Raw genomic sequence first — 16,334 nt, 5'->3', positions numbered from 1 at the left:
CCAGTAATGTGATGTATATGGACTTCAGTAAGGCGTTTGACAAGGTTCCCCGTGGGAAACTGATTAGCAAGGTGAGATCTCAAGGAATACAGAGGGAACTAGCCATTTGGATACAGAACTGGCTCAAAGGTAGAAGACAGAGGGTGGTGGGGGAGGGTTGTTTTTCAGACTGGAGGCCTGCGACCAGTGGAGTGCCACAAGGATCGGTGCTCGGTCCTCTACTTTTTGTCACTTATATAAATGATTTGGATGCGAGCATAAGAGGTACAGTTTGAGGGAGAGGCTGAACAGGCTGGGGCTGTTTTCCCTGGAGTGTCAGAGGCTGAGTGGTGACCTTATTAAGGTTTAAAAAATTATGACGGGCATGGACAAGCTAAATAGACAAAGTTTTTTCCCTTGGGTTGGGGAGTCCAGAACTAGAGGGCATAGATTTCGGGTGAGAGGGGAAAAATGTAAAAGAAACCTACGGGGCAATTTTTTCACACAGAGCGTAGTACGTGTATGCAATGAGCTGCCAGAGGGAATGGTAGAGGCCGGTACAAATGCAACAATTAAGAGGCATTTGAATGGGTATATGAATGGGAAAGGTTTGGAAGGATGTGGGCCAGGTGTTGAGGAGCAGGACTAGATTGGGTTGGGATATCTGGTCGGCATGGACGGGTTGGACCGAAGGGTCTGTTTCCATGCTGTACACTTCTGACTCTATGCTGGTTCAGCAAAAGCCGCGCATGCTCTGTCTGCAGAAACAGTGCAAACCCTTCTTTAAATGGACCAATGAGAAGCCAGACAAGGAGCCTGGACCTCCTGCCAATCAGAGCTCCCCAATTGTCTGAATGCGGAAGATGGACCATCAGGTTCTGAAGCTGCTACTCCTCTCCAAATGAAGATTGAACTTCACCTCAGACTGCAACGTCCTTCCTCTCTCCACCATCTGTGAGTACGGCACTGTCTTTACCATTTCATTTTTTCATTCTGGGGTTAAATTGCTGACTTGCAGCAACTGAAAAGAAAGCGAGTGAATCTAGGGAGGGGACAGAGTCGGGAAATGTTGGTCCAGGTCTGTGTCTCAATTGGCAAACGCACGGCAAATGCAGGCCCACAATGTGAAGAATTCGCCTCGGTTATGAAAAAATAACTGCTGAAAGGAGGTACGTTGTTAAAATGGTGACATATTGGGATGTGGAGAAAGTGAGGACTGCAGATCCTGGAGATGAGAGTCGAATAGTGTGGCACTGGAAAAGCACAGGAGGTCAGACAGCATCCGAGGAGTAGGAGAATCGACGTTTCAGGCACAAGCCCTTCCTCAGGAATGATGTGTGGATGTAAAAAGTGGCCTCAGCGTCCTTCCACACCAGTCACTGCCAGTTGTCAGACGGATGCAGCAAGCAATCAGCAAGGCAAGAGGAATATTAGCAAGAGGAATTGATTTCAGAAGTCGGGATGTCTTCCTGCAGTTAGGGAGTCATTGAATATATTCAAGGCTGAGTTCATCTGATTTTAGAACAACCATGAAGTGGATGTTTATGGGGGAAGGCAAGGAAAATGGTTTCAAGACCAGCACAGAACAGTTACAGAGTCATACAGCACAGAAACAGACCCTTCAGCCCAACTAGTCCATGCTGACTATATTCACAAACTAAACTAGTCCCACCTGCCTGTGTTTGCCCCATATCCCCCTGAACCTTTCCTATTCATGTACTTATCCAAATGTCTTTTAAACGTTGTTACTCAACCTGCATCCACCATTTCCTCTGGACATTCATTCCACACAAACCACTGTTTAAAAAAAAGGTGCTCCTCATGTGTTTTTTAAATCTTTCTCCTCTCACCTTAATTTGCTCCCGAATCTTGAAACGACACATGCCGTTCACCTTATCTTTGCCCCTCAGTTTTGTAAACCTCTATAAAGAGAACAAAGAACCTCACAGCACGGGAACAGGCCCTTCAGCCCTCCAAGGCTATGCTGATCGAGATACTCTGTCTAAACCTGCCGCCTATTTTCAAAGGATCTGTATCCCTCTGCTCCTTGCCCATTCATGTATCTGTCAAGCTACATCTTAAATAACGCTATCGATCCCAACCCTACTGCCTCCGCTGGCGATGCATTCGAGACACCCACCACCCTCAGTGTAAAGAACTTTCCATGTACATCTCCCTCAAACCTTTCCCCTCTCACTTTGAACTCGTGACCCTGAGTAATTAAGTCTTCCCCTCTGGGAAAATAATTCTTACTATCCACCCCTGTTTACACCCCTCATGGTTTTTCAGCCTCAATCAGGACCCCCACCCTCCACCTCCTTATTTCCAATGAAAATAATCCTAATCTACTCAACCTCTCCTCATAGCTTGCGCTCTCCATAACAGGAAACATCCTGGTGAACACCTCTGCACTCTCTCCAAACGTATCCACATCCTTTTGGAAATCTGGCGATCCGGAATTGTACGCAGTCTTCCAAATGCGCCAAACCAAAATCTTATATAACTTTAACATGACCTGCCAGCTCTTTTACTCAATCCGTCCGATGATGGAACGCGTGTTGTATGCTGCCTTGACCACTCTACTGACAGTCATTGCCATCTTCAGAGAACTATAGACCCGAACACCCAGATCTCTCTGTACATCAATTTCCCCCAGGACCTTTCCATTTACTGTATAGCTCGCTCTTGAATTGCATCTTCCAAAATGCATCACCTTGCATTTGTCTGGATTGAACTCCATCTGCCATTTCTCCTCCCAACTCTCCGATCTATATTCTGCTGTATTGTCTGACAGTCCCCTTCACTATCTGATATTCCATCAATCTGAATGCACATCTGCAAACTTGCTAATGAGGCACCCGATACCTTCACCTTTCAACCTCCTGTGCTCCAGTGAAAAAAGTCCCAGCCGACCCACCAATAGGTGTGAATTCTGTCTGGGTCCCAATGTCGAGTCAGCCTGACATTTTTGATATAAAAGCTCTGCATTTAAATTACGTTCTTGAGAAAGTTACTGAAAACAGGTTCTGGGATTAACATACCAAAGAACAGAAACAGTTAAGCAGTTAGATAACACTTTCGAGTGGGAAGTGTGTATAACATGATCTCACAACTCCTATACTCAATGCTATGAGCAAAGAAGGAAAGCAAACCAAACGCTGCCTTCACTACTCTATCCACCTGAGACTCCAGCACTCCAAGGTCTCTTTATTCTGCAACACTCCCCTTAACTGTGTCAGTCCTGCCTGGATTGCTTGACCAAAATGCAAACTCTGATTTCTCTAAATTAAACTCCAACTGACACTCCTCGACTCATCAACCGATCCCATAAATTCTAATTTATAGTGAACTCTTTCCTCTCTTATTCCTTGGAAGCTGAAAATCTCCATCCCACAATCAGTCCCTCCATTTTCACTAGTTGGACTGAAGGGGCTGTTTCTGTGCTGCATGGCTCTGTAACTCGGTTCTATACTCGTCTTAAAACCATTTTCTTGCCTTCCCCATAAACATTCACATAAAAATCAGATGAACTCAGCCTTGAATATATTCAATGACCCCCTAACTGCAGGAAGACATCCTCACTTCTGAACTTAATTCCTCTTGCTAATACACCACTTGCCTTGCTCATTGCCTGCTGCACCTGTCTGACAACTGGCACAGAAGGACACTGATGCCCCTCTGAACATCCACGCATCATTCCTGATGAAGGGCTCGTGCCCAAAACTTCGACTGTCCTACTGATCGGATGCTGCTTGACCTGATGTGCTTTGCCGATTGTGGTCTTCTCCACATCGGGGAAACCGAGCGTAAACTTGGGGAACGGTTTGCTGAGCATCACAGCAGGGGTCCGCAGAGGCTGAGCGGACTTCCCAGTCTCCACCCATTTTAAAGCCCTTTCCCACTCCCCTTCTGACATGACTATTTTTGGCTTCCTCCATTACCACAACAAACCAAACCACTAATTGGAGGAACAAAACCTCATCTTCTGTCTGAGCAGTCAACAGCCCGGAAGACACAACATTGAGTTCTCCAATTTCAAATAATCTCCCATCCCATCCCCCAACACACTTCCCAACCCCTTCCACTCTTCCCTTCCAACTAGATTCCTTCCTCCCATTCACCAACCAGGTCGTACCAGGTTATGGGGATAAGGCAGGAACAGAATACTGATTGAGGATGATCAGCCATTATCACAATGAATGGTGGTGCTGGTTCAAAGGGCAGAATAGCCTTCTCCTGCACCTATTGTCTATTGTACCCTCTACCTGTCTCCACCTTTCCCCACTTCAATACCCTGACCACAGCACACCCTTGTTCCATAGTTCTCCCTCTCCCCACCCCCAGACCTGAGCAAGGGTACACCAGATCCCTCAACTTCTCCACCTTCTGATACTGCCTAGCTTGCTGCGTTCTTTCAGTCTCCTGCCTGTCTATTTTGCCAATTGAGAACAAAGGCGTGGACTAACTTTTCCAGACTCTGTCCCCTCACCTGGATTCACTCCCATTTCTTTCAGTTCCTCCAAGTCAACAACTGAACCTCAGAATGAAACGTAAATGGAAATGGGGGTGAGAAAAGAGAGTGCCGTACTCTCAGATGTTGGACAGAGGAAAGAAATTGTAGTCTGAGGTGAACCTCAATCTTCATTCAGAGAGAGGAGGAGCAGGAGCTTCAGAACCTCATGGTCCAACTTCCACATTCACCAATAGGGGAGCTCCGAATGGCAGGAGGACAATTCTCCCTCCGGTCCTCCAGTGCTCCTTATTTGTCCATCTAATGTAGGTCTCGCCCCTTTTCTGCCGACAGCGAGGAACATGCTCAATGTTTTGGTGACACCAGCAAACGTGTGCCCTGCTTGTTGACACTGAGGAGTGTACACAATATGCACTGTAGCAATGCTGGTGTCATTGATAGATTTTAAGTGTCCAAATTCCTATGGGAGAACAAAAAGGGTACAGCCATAATTTTTTTTCCATGTGGCTCAATATTTGATTGCTTTTGCATTTGTCTGGCTGCTCAATGTTTAAGTATTTTCCTCAGTGTTGGGGTGAGATTCACAACTAGAGGGCATAGGCTTAGGGTGAGACCACAAAGGTAACTGAGGGGCAACGTTTCCATGCAGAGGGTGGTGCATCTATGGAATGAGCTGCCAGAGGAAGTAGTGGAAGCCAGTATAATTACAGCATTTGAAAGGTATCTGGCTGGGTATCTGAATAGGAAGGGTTTAGAGGGATATGTGTCAAGTGCTGGCAAAGGGGACTAGATTAATTTAGGATATCGGGTTGGCATGGACAGGTTGGACCTAATGGGTGTATTTCCGTGCTGTACATCTCTATGACTCTAAATAATAAAAAGTCGACTTTTCTAAATAACAAACTATATCCATGTTAACAAGGCTTAGTGCACCACATGCTTTACTAATCAATCATTCTCAACAGGTCCTGCCCCTTCAATGACTGAGGAACATATACATGCTGGTGCATAGTATCCTTCACTAGTATTTATACACTACCCTCAGCAATTGCACAAGTAACAGCAAAGAGCAAACGGCACAAGGATTAAACCAAACAGTGAGGGGCAAACGGCACAAGGATTAAAACACACAGTGAGGGGCAAACGGCACAAGGATTAAAACACACAGTGAGGGGCAAACGGCACAAGGATTAAAACACACAGTGAGGGGCAAACGGCACAAGGATTAAAACACACAGTGAGGGGCAAACGACACAAGGATTAAAACTCACAGTGAGGGGCAAACGGCACAAGGATTAAACACACAGTGAGGGGGCAAACGGCACAAGGATTAAACACAGTGAGGGGCAAACAGCACAAGGATTAAACCACACAGTGAGGGGCAAACAGCACAAGGATTAAACACACAGTGAGGGGCAAACAGCACAAGGATTAAACACACAGTGAGGGGCAAACAGCACAAGGATTAAACACACAGTGAGGGGCAAACAGCACAAGGATTAAACACACAGTGAGGGGCAAACAGCACAAGGATTAAACACACAGTGAGGGGCAAACAGCACAAGGATTAAACACACAGTGAGGGGTAAACAGCACAAGGATTAAACACACTGAGGGGCAAACAGCACAAGGATTAAACACACAGTGAGGGGGAAACAGCACAAGCGCCAGTAAAAGCCGATGGAAAGTGAGTGTAAAATGTCACTATGACAGGACAGGCCCCACATTCCTTCCCCTCCGTTCCCCCCACAACCTGCCTCACCTTTCACGTCCCGGGCCCAGTACCTTCCAGGTGGCCCCATAGTTGACACAGGGGCCGCCCCACGACCAGTAGAACTCCACCACCCCGGCGGCCGACGAGTTCCCAAGCAGGCCCTTAACCCCATCCGCCTCCAGAATGCTCACCGGCTCCTGGCTGCTGTACAGCCGGCCGGTGTGGCCGTGACACAGCAGCTGCGCCAGGAAGGCGGCGGCGGCCAGTGACGGGTGTCTGCCCCGGGCCGCGCGGCGCCATTTTCCTAACGGCCGCCCTCCCGCCGCTTCCTCGCTCGAGCGACTTCTCCCAACCGCCTTCGGCCCCGCGAGACGTCTGCACGGGGATGGGCGGGGCCGGGCCGGGGATGGGCGGGGCCGGGGGATGGGCGGGGCCGGGCCGGGGGTGGGCGGGGCCGGGCCGGGGGTGGGCGGGGCCGGGCCGGGGGTGGGCGGCGCCGGGCCGGGGATGGGCGGGGCCGGGCCGGGCCGGGGAGCCGCACCGTCACCAAGCAACAGCCACCTCGCGCTACAACTGCTCATTCACAAAAACAAACTCTCCTGTCTCGCTCTGCAGCTGCAGGGGGGACACTGCCACGTTTCCAGGAGCCCTGTCTACATTGGGAAAGCTCACGGCTCAATTTAAACAGATATTCTCACATCTAACGGAACGGCGTCATATCGAAAGGGGGCAATCTGCATTTTAAAGGGACGTGGACATTTTAAAGGGTATTTCTGCAAATAAAGAGGTTTAAATGGAAGAGATTATACTTCAAAGGGATGTGGGCACATTCAAAGGGATATCTTCACATGTAAAGTGACGCAGTTATATCTAAATGAATCTACATTTCGAAGAGACGTTGCCCTATTTATAAGTAGAGACAGTAGGTGTGAATTCTGTCTGTGTCCCAATGTTGAGTCAGACTGACATTTTTCTTAGAAAAGCTCTGCATTTAAATTACATTCTTGAGAAGGTAATTTATAGATTCTGGAGTAGATTAGGGAGGATTGACCGTGCTAAGTTACCCGTAGTGACCAAGGATGTACAGGTTAGGGTGGAAATATGGAGTAAGGGATTGGATATTGCTGGGATACTGTTCAGAGGGCCAGAGTGAAATAGATGGGTTGAATGGCCTGCTTCCACATTGTCAGAATTCTATGACCCTCTGCACAAAGGAGCATTTTATCTACATCTATCCTGTCAATCCCCTTTCAGAATTCTACTGGTTTCAACAAAGGTATGCAGCACAGAAACAGACCCTTCAGTCCAATTCGTCCATGCCGACCAGGATTCCAAACTAAACCAGTCCCACTTTCCTGCATTTGGCCCATAATCCCTCTAACCTTTCTATTCATCTACCCATCAAAACGCTGTTTCAATGTTGTTACTGTACCTGCATCTACCACATCCTCAGTAAGTTCATTCCACATGCAAATCACCCTCTTTCAAAATGTTGCCCCTCCCGTTCCTTTTAAATCTCTCTCCTCACATTAAAAAAAAGCCCCCGAGTTTTGAGTTCCCCTACACTAAGCAAGAGCCATTTGCTATTCACCTTACCTCCCACTCCTCATAATTTTATCAATCTCAATGAGGTCACCCCCCCCAACTTCCTGTGCTCCAGTGAATAAAGTCCCAGCCTCTCCTTATAACTCAAACCCTCCAGTCCTGACAATATCCTGGTAAATCTTTACCAAACCCTCTCTAATAGTATTCTTCCTATTACAGGGCCACCAGAACTGTACTCAGTACTGTGAAAGTGACCTCACCAACATCCTGTACAACCTCAACATGATGTCCCAACCCCTATACTCAATGGGGTGAACAATGAAGGCAATGTTGCGAAATGCCATCTTGACCACCCTGTCGAGCAGTGATGAAACTTCCAAGGAACTATGTATCTAAACACCCCCCACCTCTTCCCCCCCACCTCCCCCCCCCATGTCTGTCTATGAGACCATAAGACATAGGAGCGGAAGTAACGCCATTCGGCCCATCGAGTCCACTCCACCATTCAATCATGGCTGATGGGCATTTCAACTCCACTTACCCGCATTCTCCCCGTAGCCCTTAATTCCTTGTGACATCAAGAATTTATCAATTTCTGCCTTGAAGACATTTAGTGTCCCAGCCTCCCTGCACTCTGTGGCAATAAATTCCACAGGCCCACCACTCTCTGGCTGAAGAAATGTCTCCGCATTTCTGTTCTGAATTTACCCCCTCTAATTCTAAGGCTGTGTCCACGGGTCCTAGTCTCCTCGCCCAATGGAAACAATTTCTAGCGTCCTCCCTCTCCAAGCCATGTATTATCTTGTAAGTTTCTATTAGATCTCCCCTTAATCTTCTGAACTCCAATGAATACAATCCCAGGATCCTCAGCCGTTCCTCATATGTTAGACCGACCATTCCAGGGATCATCCGTGTGACTCTCCGCTGGACACGCTCCAGTGCCAGTATGTCCTTCCTGAGGTGTGGGGACCAAAACTGGACACAGTACTCCAAATGGGGCCTAACCAGAGCTTTATAAAGTCTCAGTAGCACAACAGTGCTTTTATGTTCCAACCCTCTTGAGATAATTGACAACATTGCATTCGCTTTCTTAATCACGGTCTCAACCTGCATGTTTACCTTTAGAGAATCCTCAACTAGCACTCCCAGATCCCTCTGTACTTTGGCTTTACGAATTTTCTTACTGTTTAGAAAGTAGTCCATGCTTCTATTCTTTTTTCCAAAGTGCAAGACCTCGCATTTGCTCACATTGAATTCCATCATCCATTTCCTTGACCACTCCTCCAAACTGGCTAGATCCTTCTGCAGCCTCCCCACTTCCTCAGTACTACCTGCCTGTCCATCTAACTTTATATCATCGGCAAACTTCGCAAGAATGCCCCGAGTCCCTTCATCCAGATCATTAATATATAATGTGAACAGCTGCGGCCCCAACACTGAACCCTGCAGGACACCGCTTGTCACCGGCTGCCATTCCAAAAAAGAACCTTTTATCCCAACTCTCTGCCTTCTGTCAGACAGCCAATCCTCAATCCATACCAGTTGCTCACCTCGAACACCATGGGCCCTCACCTGGCTCAGCAGCCTCCCGTGCACACACTCTCATTCTCTCGTGCACACACACTATTCTATGGGGTGAAATTGTATTGGCAGAATTATATTTGCAGATACATTCAATTTTGTTTAAAAAGCACACAATCTGCAGGCAGTCAATGCATGTAATATTTTACAAATTCTGACTTTGGAAACAGAACCAGTCTGATTCAAGATTGGAATACTGACAGACACAAATCTCACCTTTAATGCATTGTCTGAGTGGAGATGTCTTTTTTTTTTAAATAAAACCTTAAGTCATCTCAAGAACATTGTTACATATTAATGAACCAAAGCCCGCACCCAGTCTAAGAGATGAAGACTATCTAAGTTTGTTCAATATATTCTATCAGTTGCATGACACTGATCTTTTGATATAAGTTCTGTGTCTTATGATGCTGTTCCATGAGGCTTATGTGTTGATGAGGCAATATGGTACAGAGAATTACAGATCATCGAGGAAGGATTGAAAGAGAGAGTTAAGAAGAGCAAAGAGAGGACCGAAGCAGTCTTTATTCTATTTGCTAAATGAGAACCCTAAAGCTTTCTCAAGGTATGTGAGGAATAAAAGGATGATTAGGGTAGGAATAGGGCCAGTCAAAGACAGAAGTGGGAAGTTGAGTGTGGAGATTGTAGAGATCGGAGAGGTGCTAAATGAACATTTCTCATCAGTGTTCACTCAGGAAAAGAATGAGGTACGAGATATTAGACTCGAAAGGATCGAGGTCAGTTACACACAGGTGTTATCAATTCAAGAAGGAGTGAAAGTGGACAAGTCTCCTGGGCTGGATGGGATTTATCCGAGGATTCTCTGGGAAGCGAGGGAGGAGATAGCAGAGCCTTGGGCATTGATATTTGAGTCATCATTGTCTACGAGTTTAGTACCTGAGGACTGTAGGATTGCAAATGTTCTGCCCTTATTCAAAAGGGCAGCAGAGATGACCCAGGTAATTATAGACCAGTGAGCCTTACTTCTATTGTAGGAAAGGATTACAAGAGATAAGATTTATAATCATCAAGCAAGCAACAATTTAATTTCAGATAAGTCAACATGGTTTCATCAAGGGCAGGTCATGTCTCACATACCTCTGAGTTTTTTGAGAAGGTGACCAAGCATGTAGACGAGGAAAGGACAGTTGACATGGTATACTTGGACTTCAGTAAAGCCTTTGATGAGGTTCCACATGGTATACCTGGACTTCAGTAAAGCCTTTGATAAGGTTCCACATGGTAGGCTGATGGAGAAAATGCAGAGGCATGGAATTGAGGGTGATTTAGCAGCTTGGATTAGAAACTGGAAGAAGGCAGCGAGTGGTGGTTGATGCAAAATATTCAGTCTGGGGCAGAACTATGGAATTTAATCTGCAGGCAGTTTGGGAAATTTAATAAGGGAAGGAAGTAAGCAATAAATAGTAGATCCCTACAGAGTGCTCAGGAACAAAGGGACCTTACTGTCCAAGTTCAGAGATCCCCGAAGGTATCGGTACAGGTAAAACGGGGGATGAGGAAGGCATAGATTTGTACTTTTTCACACAGAGGGTGGTGCGTGTGTGCAATGAGCTGCTAGAGGAAGTGGTGGAAGTTGGCACAAATACAATTTTTAAAAGGCAGCTGGATGGATATGTGAATAGGCAGAGTTTAGAGGAATATGGGCAAGTGCTGGTAAATCGGATAGATTAATTTCGGATATCTATTCAGCATGGACGAGATGGACTGTTTCTGTGCTGTACAGCTCTATGGCCATCCACCTCATTTTGAAATGTTTTGGAACACCCTCTTAGGATTCAGAGTGTGCCAGGACCTGACACCTCCCTCCTCACGTCTCCTGTGTATTTTAAATCAATAGTACCGTTTGCATGTTACTGGGTTAGTACTTTAAACACACAGACACATACAATATAATCAGAATTTCTATTCGGTACAGACAGTGATGACTTGTTTCAACTTTGCTAACAGGGTATCAGATCTGCAGACAGAAATCTTGGAAGAAATTCCAAAACAAGATCTGACAGGGTCACTCAATATGATTGGGGGGGGGTTGAATCTGGAAACAGAAATTCGACCTGCTTCAAAAGGTACTGGACATCAATGTGAGCAGAGAAGCACTCAGAGAGGAACACACCAGTGAACGGAGCTTTATCTGGTTACACAGAATGAGTGTATGTGTCCCAGTGAACTGACAATGGGAAGGAGCTTTAACCAGTTACACAGACAGAGAGGGGCTGGGGCATTTATTTTACCCCTGGAGCATCAGTGCCTGAGGGGTGAACTTGGAGAGGTTTATAAAATCGTGAGGGGCATAGACAGGGCAAATAGCCTAAGTCTTTTCCCCCCAGGGTGGGGAAGTCAAAAACTAGAAGGCATAGGTTTAAAGTGAGAAGGGAAAGATTTAAAAGGGGCCTAAGGGACAACTTTTCATGCAGAGGGTTGTGCAGGTATAGAATGAACTGCCAGAGGAAGTGGTGGGTACAATTGCAATGTTTAAGAGGCGTTTGGTTGGGTATATGAATAGGAAGGGTTTGGAGGGATATGGGCTGAGTGCTGCCAGGGGGGATTAGATTGGGTTGGGATATCTGGTCGGCATGGGTGGGTTGGATGAAGGTTTGTTTCCATGCTGTACATCTCTATGACTAGCACTCGGAGCGTGGCTCCTTCATCACGTGATTGTGGAGAATAAAATCATAAGGCACAGAATGGATGGAAAAACATTACAGTGCACTGAAATGATATATTGAAAAACCCTGGATTGTTAAGTCTTTCATCTTTTAGTATGGGCTGCTTGTATCATTCATTTGTAAATCGTGGAATTTTCTGAAAGACATCTTCTTGAAATAACTCAAGGTTTTATAACAAAAGGTGACATCTCAGCTCTGACAACGCATTAAAGGTGTGAAGTCAGGATCTGTCTGTATCCCAATCAGACTGGTTCTATTTCCAACGTGGAATTTACAAAATATTACATGGATTGACTGCCTGTATATTGTGCATTTTTGAGAAAAATAGAATGTATCTGCAAATACAAATTCACCCCCATGGATGTGTTTGTGTGTGAATGAGACAGAGAAAAGTCTATTTCATGCTGTATATCCCGATGTCTACTCGACAACAGATGCTTTAATTCTGCTGGTGTAAATATTGTTATAAATCATAGCTGGGTATGAATAGTTAGATGTTAGGGTGAGAAAATGCCTCAAGAGCGGCACTATAAGATTCGTGGGAGAGCCCTATTTCTGGTTTACTTCCCCATGAACAAACATTAAGCATGAGCATTTATTTATTTCTAATTTTGTTCTGTTTTTCTTGTTTGATTCCCCGCTAGGACTACTCTCTGTGTCTGGGGATGGTTGACAGGCTGGGAGATTGTGGCTTGGGTCTTGAATAATTGAATGTTTTATTGTTCCAGAAGGTGTAGGGGTGTGGGGTCAAGGCTTCAGCAGAAATCCAGCAGAGCAGAGAAGAGACCAATATCTTACTCTGTGAGAACAGGGACATCCCAGAGGACAGAGAAATCAGGACCTGAATCCAAGCTGACACCTGTGATTAGTGCTTTGATGAGCAGCGTCAAGCCTCTACCTTCACCTAGCTTCCCATTTGACTACTACCTCGATATTCAGGATCCAATCCTTGTCATCCTGAAGCCATGCCTCTGTAAGGAGTCTCAGATCATAATTATTCTCTTCAATGTGTGCAGTCAATTTTGTTACAATGCACACCATTCAGAAACATTGTTTTTAGTTTCAAGTTTTGTGACCTTCAGAATCCAGTTTTGATTGTTGGTACATTTACTCACCTTGTCCCTTTCTATCGTTCTCAAGAGACAGGAGAGTTTGTTTTTGTGAATGAGCAGTTGTAGCGCGAGGTCGCTGTTGCTTGGTGACGGTTAGGCTCCCCGGCCCAACCCCGCCCACCCCCGGCCCCGCCCGCCCCGGCCCCGCCCATCCCCCCGGCCCCGCCCGTCCCCCCGGCCCCGCCCATCCCCCCGGCCCCGCCCATCCCCCGTGAAGACGTCTCGCGGGGGCGAAGGTGGTTGGGAGGAGAAGTCGCTCGAGCGAGGAAGCGGCGGGAGGGCGGCCGTTAGGAAAATGGCGCCGCGCGGCCCGGGGCAGACACCCGTCACTGGCCGCCGCCGCCTTCCTGGCGCAGCTGCTGTGTCACGGCCACACCGGCCGGCTGTACAGCAGCCAGGAGCCGGTGAGCATTCTGGAGGCGGATGGGGTTAAGGGCCTGCTTGGGAACTCGTCGGCCGCCGGGGTGGTGGAGTTCTACTGGTCGTGGGGCGGCCCCTGTGTCAACTATGGGGCCACCTGGAAGGTACTGGGCCCGGTACGTGAAAGGTGAGGCAGGTTGTGGGGGGGACGGAGGGGAAGGAATGTGGGGCCTGTCCTGTCATAGTGACATTTTACACTCACTTTCCATCGGCTTTTACTGGCGCTTGTGCTGTTTACCCCCTCACTGTGTGTTTAATCCTTGTGCTGTTTGCCCCTCACTGTGTGTTTAATCCTTGTGCTGTTTGCCCCTCACTGTGTGTTTAATCCTTGTGCTGTTTGCCCCTCACTGTTTAATCCTTGTGCTGTTTGCCCCTCACTGTTTAATCCTTGTGCTGTTTGCCCCTCACTGTGTGTTTAATCCTTGTGCTGTTTGCCCCCTCACTGTGTGTTTAATCCTTGTGCTGTTTACCCCTCGCTCTGTGTTTAATCCTTGTGCTGTTTGCCCCTCACTGTGTGTTTAATCCTTGTGCTGTTTGCCCCTCACTGTGTGTTTAATCCTTGTGCTGTTTGCCCCTCACTGTGTGTTTAATCCTTGTGCTGTTTGCCCCTCACTGTGTGTTTAATCCTTGTGCTGTTTGCCCCTCACTGTGTGTTTAATCCTTGTGCTGTTTGCCCCTCAGTGTGTTTAATCCTTGTGCTGTTTGCCCCTCACTGTGTGTTTAATCCTTGTGCTGTTTGCCCCCTCACTGTGTGTTTAATCCTTGTGCTGTTTGCCCCTCACTGTGTGTTTAATCCTTGTGCTGTTTGCCCCTCACTGTGTGTTTAATCCTTGTGCTGTTTGCCCCTCACTGTGTGTTTAATCCTTGTGCTGTTTGCCCCTCACTGTGTGTTTAATCCTTGTGCTGTTTGCCCCTCACTGTGTGTTTAATCCTTGTGCTGTTTGCCCCTCACTGTGTTTAATCCTTGTGCTGTTTGCCCCTCACTGTGTGTTTAATCCTTGTGCTGTTTGCCCCTCACTGTGTGTTTAATCCTTGTGCTGTTTGCCCCTCACTGTGTGTTTAATCCTTGTGCTGTTTGCCCCTCACTGTGTGTTTAATCCTTGTGCTGTTTGCCCCTCACTGTGTGTTTAATCCTTGTGCTGTTTGCCCCTCACTGTGTGTTTAATCCTTGTGCTGTTTGCCCCTCACTGTGTGTTTAATCCTTGTGCTGTTTGCCCCCTCACTGTGTGTTTAATCCTTGTGCTGTTTGCCCCCTCACTGTGTGTTTAATCCTTGTGCTGTTTGCCCCCTCACTGTGTGTTTAATCCTTGTGCTGTTTGCCCCCTCACTGTGTGTTTAATCCTTGTGCTGTTTGCCCCTCACTGTGTGTTTAATCCTTGTGCTGTTTACCCTTTGCTGTTACTTGTGCAATTGCTGAGGGTAGTGTGTAAATACTAGTGAAGGAGATTATGCACCAGCATGTACATGTTCCTCAGTCATTGAAGGGACAGGACCTGTTGAGAATGGTTAGTAAAGCATGTGGTACACTAAGCCTTGTTAACATGGATATAGTTTGTTATTTGGAAAATTCGACTTTTTATTATTTAGAGTCATAGAGATGTACAGCACAGAAACAGACCCTTTTGGTCCAACCTGTCCATGCCAACCAGATATCCTAAATTAATCTAGACCCCTTTGCCAGCACTTGACTCATATCCCTCTAAACCCTTCCTATTCAGATACCCAGCCAGATACCTTTCAAATGCTGTAATTATACTGGCTGCCACTACTTCCTCTGGCAGCTCATTCCATACATGCACCACCCTCTGCATGGAAACGTTGCCCCTCAGTTACCTTTGCGGTCTCACCCTAAGCCTATGCCCTCTAGTTGTGAATCCCACCCCAACACTGAGTGAAAAGACTTAAACATTGAGCAGCCAGACAAATGCAAAAGCAATCAAATATTGAGCCAATGGAAAAAAAATTATGGCTGTACCCTTTTTGTCTCCCATAGGAATTTGGACACTTAAAATCTGTCAATGACACCAGCATTGCTACAGTGCATATTGTGTACACTCCTCAGTGTCAACAAGCAGGGCACACGTTTGCTGGTGTCACCAAAACATTGGGCATGTTCCTCGCTGCTGGCAGAAAAGGGGCGAGACCTACGTTTGGACAAATAAGGAGCACTGGAGGACCGGAGGGAGAATTGTCCTCCTGCCATTCGGAGCTCCTCTATTGGTGAATGTGGAAGTTGGACCATGAGGTTCTGAAGCTCCTGCTCCTCCTCTCTCTGAATGAAGATTGAGGTTCACCTCAGACTGCAACTTCTTTCCTCTGTCCAACATCTGAGAGTACGGCACTCTCTTTTCTCACCCCCATTTCCATTTACGTTTCATTCTGAGGTTCAGTTGTTGACTTGGAGCAACTGAAAGAAATGGGAGTGAATCCAGGTGAGGGGACAGAGTCTGGAAAAGTTAGTCCAAGCCTTTGTTCTCAATTAGCAAAATAGACAGGCAGGAGACTGAAAGAACGCAGCAAGCTAGGCAGTATCAGGAGGTGGAGAAGTCGAGGGATCTGGTGTCCCTTGTTCAGGTCTGGCGGTGGGTAGAGGGAGAGCTGTGGAACAAGGGTGTGCTGGGGTCAGGGTATTGAAGTGGGGATAGCTGGAGACAGGTAGAGGGTACAATAGACAATAGGTGCAGGAGTAGGCTATTCTGCCCTTCGAGCCAGCACCACCATTCATTGTGATAATGGCTGATCATCCTCAATCAGTATCCTGTTCCTGCCTTATCCCCATAACCTGGTACGACCTGGTTGGTGAATGGGAGGAAGGAATCTAGTTG

General features: G+C 46.9%; 1 protein-coding gene and 1 long non-coding RNA gene across 7 annotated transcripts in view; one reads left to right on the top strand and one right to left on the bottom strand.

The window, feature by feature from the left end:
- LOC148145032 (uncharacterized) overlaps positions 1-16,334 on the top strand; it is a 106,683-nt gene that overhangs the window by 22,229 nt on the left and 68,120 nt on the right. The window lies entirely within an intron of this gene.
- Positions 1-16,334, bottom strand: part of LOC148145034 (uncharacterized) — a 47,699-nt gene that overhangs the window by 20,774 nt on the left and 10,591 nt on the right. For 4 of the 6 annotated variants that reach the window (XR_015751724.1, XR_015751721.1, XR_015751725.1 and 1 more), the window contains exon 2: positions 10,389-10,537. The exons of 1 other annotated variant lie outside the window; for it this stretch is intronic. This is a non-coding gene — a long non-coding RNA (uncharacterized LOC148145034). Of the gene's footprint in view, positions 1-6,212; positions 6,519-10,388; positions 10,538-16,334 lie in introns of those variants that run through there. One more of the 6 variants, XR_015751726.1, reaches the window with a different exon arrangement.

This window comes from Chiloscyllium plagiosum, unplaced genomic scaffold, assembly GCF_037043375.1.
Source record: "Chiloscyllium plagiosum isolate Xiang-an unplaced genomic scaffold, Cpla_swu_hap1 HiC_scaffold_27, whole genome shotgun sequence".
NCBI classification, from domain to species: Eukaryota; Metazoa; Chordata; class Chondrichthyes; order Orectolobiformes; family Hemiscylliidae; genus Chiloscyllium; species Chiloscyllium plagiosum.
Note: the sequence above shows the minus strand (reverse complement) of the source record. Positions and strands in the feature narration are given on the sequence as shown.